This window comes from Xenopus tropicalis, chromosome 8 (genome assembly GCF_000004195.4).
Source record: "Xenopus tropicalis strain Nigerian chromosome 8, UCB_Xtro_10.0, whole genome shotgun sequence".
In the NCBI taxonomy this organism is placed as follows: domain Eukaryota; kingdom Metazoa; phylum Chordata; class Amphibia; order Anura; family Pipidae; genus Xenopus; species Xenopus tropicalis.
Window position 1 is genome coordinate 78170650 of NC_030684.2, and position 6000 is coordinate 78176649.

General features: G+C 38.8%; 1 protein-coding gene across 1 annotated transcript in view; it reads right to left on the reverse strand.

The window, feature by feature from the left end:
• The window catches only part of sptbn4 (spectrin, beta, non-erythrocytic 4), a 73141-nt gene extending 67141 nt beyond the window's left edge, over positions 1–6000 (reverse strand). Inside the window, exon 1 of the mRNA XM_002938815.5 lies at positions 5833–6000. The gene's annotated coding sequence lies outside the window, so the exon portion shown is untranslated. The remainder of the gene's footprint in view (positions 1–5832) is intronic.

The window sequence follows — 6000 nt, forward strand, 5'->3', positions numbered from 1 at the left end:
ATGTATTTCCAAGACATAAACTTTCATACAATTTTTGTCTGGCAAATATTACGTGCCAAAACATCGTCAGATTTGTTATTTTTAGAACTTTTATCCTACTACAATTTCAATCTGAAGGTTAGTTTTTGTTGAATTAAAATGTACAAACGATGACCAAAAGTTCTTTGTAAGACAACTTAAATCTGAATGTGTATAGCCAGCTTTATGTAACTGCAATATTATAAACAATTGTTAGTATTTCATATTCGGTTTTTATTATATTACATCACACACACAAAAAGGAATCCCCCAGCAACAGTGTGCACTAATGTTTAACTGAACCGAACAGAAACAATCTTACTCATTAACTCTCATGAGACAGGCAAAGAAGTTTTTGAGCCCCAAATAATTAAGGTACATCTGTGAAATAATACTTAAACTATAAATTGAATGGCAGCTAGAAGCAATAGTAATTGAATAAAGAGATATATATATACCTGGCACACAGTCTAATCTATGCTGTGGTTTTGATCAGCTGAGGGAAGAACAGATATGCCAGAACTTGTGTTCACATGCAGTAAACTGCATAAAAGAAATTTGCACCTCAAAAAGGTGCTGAGTGCGTGGGACCTTTTTTAAAGAAGGCCAACATAATTGTAGGCACAAGTGCCAGAACTTCTACCAGTGCAGTTGTGAATTAGAGTTTGCTCTTGTAAGTGTACCCAAGTTGTGATGCAAGTCATTCATTGAAATAGGCATGACTTACACTACATTAGCACGTATGCATACCTTCCAACATTTGAAAAATGGAAGGAGGGACAAAAAGAAATGGCGTGTTTAATACCGTGAAAATTTCTTGACCAAGCCCATTTTTGTAAAGAGCAATTGAAATTGCCCTTTAAGCTGCAAGTCTCAGTTACCCCAAGAGACCTGATTTTCTTATTAGTAACAATTGTATCTACATGCAGGTGTTGAGTATTCTACATTAAGTTTGAGAAACTTTGTATCTTTTTTGGCATTCAGTGCAGGAAATCAGAGGGAAATAAGGGACTTCTGAATAAGAATCTGGGACTGCAGGTTGAGCTGTTAAAACCAGGACTGTCCCACAAAAATTGGGGATATTACTGAACAATGTGGCATGTGTGACCCCAAAATTTGAACGGCAAATCATGGTAACTACTAAATTTTAAACCGCTAAGTGGAGGTTCAATGAGGCCATAACCATAAGCAAATAATTTGCAGGTAAAACTCAGTCCATGTTTAAAATGCATAATGAAGCCATAGAATTTTTAATGAATCAGATGAAACTGAGTGTAGGACTGGCCAGACCGGGAATGACTTTGACGTAGTTGGCCAGCTTGAATATATTGCAGTATATGGACAGATACCTTGCTGTGAGTGCTTTCAACTTTATAGGTCCAGCACAAGTCGTGGAAATGGTGAGTGCCGTCAATGGAGGATGTATGTATGTATGTATGTGTGTGTATATATATTATATTAATAATGGGCGAGTGCAAAGGCCCTCTTGTTTCTGTATTTGCTGAAGCACACAGTCCTATCTACTCCCTACTTATTAAACAGCCACCTTAGTTATACAGGTGTTGGTGCAAGCAGTGGGCTTCAACCCTGCATGTTTCATGCACACAAATAGGACATGCCAACCGCTCATATGTAACATACAAGAGACCAGAAAGGGAGGAGGGATAATAACCTAGTGATTAGGGCTTCTGCCTTCAGCAAGAAACCTCCCTTTGGGACTCGGGTTCGATTACCTCCTGGGTGGCTCCTTTTGACCCTGGAAAAGTCACTAAACCTCCCAGTGTCCCAGCATGACAAGCTCGCCTAGAAATGGGCGAATGGAAAAAAAAAAAATCATTTTTTTTCGGAATAGAGCCCCTTTTCAGGACAAGTCCTGACTCATTACTGTATGCGAGAAGCCTTCTCGACAGTTACTGAACAATGGGCAAGGTGTGGTTCTTATCAACCCCATCTGATCAGTTGGTATGTGGGGGCAGTGGCTGAAAAGGTGTATAAAATGTGGACTGGATAGTAGTCAAGGGAAGAGCACCTGGGGAACACCTGGGGAGAGGATCTGAGAACTGCATCAGAAGTGACCGGGCAGGATGTGAGGGCTAGAGACCAGAGGAAGCCATGATCAGCTGGTTAGAGAACAGGAACCAGACCACCATGTTCTGTGTTTGTCGGTAACTATGATGATGTAGACTTTGTTATTAATCTTTAATTGTACAAATCAATTGATTTGCTATTCAATATATTCATTTTAATATACACTTATTGGTGTGGGTAATTTGTCTGCTTCTCAAAAGAACCGTAACCCTAGTAAGAGGGGTGATTAATATTATTATTATTAATAAATATATAGTCAAAAATCTTACACAGGACTGTTTGAAAATTAGTCTTCATGTATTTCTCTGCCCAATGCAGCCGTTTCTGCTTGTGAGCATAGGTTAGTGGTGGCCAAATAGAAGGTTTATGCACAGTTGCAAGACTCTACACCTTGATGTCCGTGGGACTCCAGAGGCACCAGAAGCTTCAAATATCTATTTGCTGCTATGTAATGGCATTTTAGCAGCTGTTCTCTTGACCTGATGCATGGATCTGGCAGAACTCTTCCTCAATGTGCCTTTATCTGCACAAACACGTCTGTGCTCTGAATCAGCCACAAATCTCTTAATAGTGCGAAGATCACGCTTAAGTTTTCGTGAAATATCTGTTTCATACCTCGTCCAAGGCATTGAGACACAATGCCATCCATGATTTTAACTGAAAACCAAAAAATCTAATCTTTGGGACACTTAAATAGAATTTGCATAATAATTTGGAACAGTGCATTTTAAATTTTTTATTATTATTGTTTATTATTTTAATTGTACTCTTAATAGTGGATAACATGAGAATTATGCTGACTGTTATTTACATCAATTATTTTGGTAAATGAGAAAAATATCAGATAGGAAAACTAGGATAGATAGATTGTTTTCGTTTAACTCTGTCTTTGACCAATCCAAGAAAAAGATAAAGAACTGTGGCATACAGTGTTTTTTAATCCCACAGCACAAATCATACCTCAGGAAATCCAATACTTACATAAATACCACACCTTTCAAGGCCTAGCACATACTGCATAAATAACTGCAAGCAGATGCAGTCTGAGGCTGAGATTATTAGTTATAATTTAATAAGTATTAAAGTACATAAGCAAAACTGAACTATTCATAGCTCAGTGCAAAGCTAAATTTAAAGAAAAAAGTATAAATAAAAATACAGGCTACGATATTATTCAAAATTGAGTATTGAATACACTAGAACACTAGAATAACAAGTTAATTGAGCCCCCTAAGCAAGATAAACACCTTTGGGATAAAAACATCTGCCTCTGATCTCACCCAAGCCAAAGATGCTGAATGAATCACAGTGGAAACATAACAGATTATATAACAAAGAAGACAGTAAAGGAACTCTATCTTTTAACAGAGCTTCTAGTTATGTAAATGAGTCTAATAAGTAAGCCTTGATAAGCCTTGTATGTATTTATAACCCTTGTGCCAGATGTGGGTCTTCCAGCACAGCGTCTTGCACAACAAAAGGTATTTATTTAAAAGGTTTCAGCTCTCCACTCCAGAATTGTGTGTGTGTTTTGTGACAGAATCATAAAGATCTAACTGAGGGTTCAAACTGATGAACCCTGAAAATACATATTCAAACTTATAATTTGCTCCAAGGTATGGGGGTGATTTTTTTTAGTTTGCAGCGAGGTCTAGTGTCATCACTGTGTAAAATATATATCTGCCCTAGGATATCTAATCCTAAATATGTGTGTCTACCCCCACTAAGTATAGCTGCAAATTAGGAACTAGCTCACATTTTTTATTCAGCGATAGGATTAGAATGGGTGTGTATAAATACATAAAAGCATGCCCTTAAAATCCAAAATGTGCAATATCACCTCACAGTCCCACTGGTCTGTTTCAAATATTAGTAGTTCTGCGCCAACTAGGGTTGCCATCTCATCCCTTTTATAACACCACATATTGAATCCACCTCCTGCATGGCTAATCAGCAATTAATTGCTGTAACTTGCATCTAAATTAATTGCTAACTAGCCATGCAGGATGTGGATTCTATATGCGGCTGGTATTAAAAGGTGAGGTGGCAGCCACAGCTCCAAGTACTGTGTTGCTGGTTTCCCCACTTCCCCTTTATATTACCATTATATATAAGAAAAATGATTTACTGGAGAATTGTGTCAGGTCCTCTAGATTAATTTTCTTAGGATTAACTGCAAACAAAATATCATGTGAATACCATGCATAATACTAGTGAAAATATAGCAAACCTCTAAACTGTTAAAGGAGAAGGAAAGGTACAATCACTGGGGGGTATCACATGTTAGGCAATCCACAGCGATTGTAATCATTTACCTGATACCCTGGGACGGTGCTCCTGTTAGCAGAGAACTGCACTGGCCTGGGATACCTGTGAGTGACAAAGCCTCTTCCTTCCATCTTCTTTCTTTGCGAACCCATGGCTGATGCATGCACAGTAGAGTGAAAAAGCCAGCTTTTTTGTTAAAGTTTGGCTTAACACTCTGCTGCACATCTGCAAGCGGTGTGAAGAAAGAAGAAGAAAGAAGATTGCTCACTCGCAGGTACCCCAGGTTAGTGCAGGGCCAAAAGAATTAATGCAGTGTTTGGGACTCTTTTTCAGGCTTTGTTACAAATAAAGCACAAACTGAATGCCACATTTATACACAGCAAAAGAGCAGAAACAATTGTTTATAAGATCTAAATATACGGATACTGTACAATATGAGCCACGTGAGGATCATTTGACTAGATCAATACACGGAATTACAGGAAACATGAAAGTCCAGGTCAGCTACCCCATATATATGACACTTTGCCAGTTCAGCTAGTAAGATTACAGTACAATACAGTATTGCATTTGATTCAATGGCTAGAATGAATATAAATTTACCATGTTACATATGTTTACTATGTGCTTAAATGGCAATCATTCTGAGGCAGCTAGCAGTTTCACTTTGAACAATTGTTTGATCAAATGAATGTCGATTCTTCTCAAAGGTATCAGTCAGTTAGTTCACAGTGTACAAAGATCATGCGGGAATGTGTAATGTCCATCTCAAATGTCATAATTGCTGGACAATTGTCCATGATGTCTGCAAAGCTTGCAACAATTACTATCAACCATTTAGGGTGAAGACACACTGAGCTACTAATGTCCAGAATATACCCTGCCATAGACAATGCTGAGAATTGCCTCTGCTAAAACACAAGTAGAGACAGTTATCAGTAAATGATCAACATTGTCTATTTTAGTAGCTGTGACAAATAGCTGCTACTAGTAACTCTGTGTGTCTTCTCCCTTATGCCAGTATCTAAAAATGTTGTTTTTTATTTGAAGTGATAATACTGCAGTTCTACTGCATGCCTACCACTGCAGAATCTCCAGGAAAACGAAACAGATGTTGAGAGGGGCTGAATAATGAATGGACACATCAATAATAATATAGGCCCCCTGAATACAAGTGTTTCAGGCAAAATCTGATTTTCAATAAGTTAATAACTCAGTCACACCAACTGAATACATATACAATCATTTCTAACACTCTCGAAACAAAGTTAAAGCATGACACCACTGCACTGATCTAATCTCCATAGGATGCTGACAAAGTAGTGTGTATGGATCCATCTATTTCTCATAGGCATTCATGGTGAGGTTATTTCAGGGCCGCCTGCAGGAGGGACACGGATGGACAATGGCCCCGGTGGGTTTCGGGTCTTAAGGGGGAAGGGGCTATGCTGCACTTACTTGGATTATCGGGTTCCCTGCTGTCACAGAGCTGCCTACTTCGGAAGGGAGGGCGGTTGCTAGGGTGCCTGCAAGTTCTTTCTCCTACAGCCCCAACACCGCAGCTCTCATCACGCGAGACTGGCGCAGAGACGTAAGCGCAGTGACGCATCTCCTTGTGGGGATGAA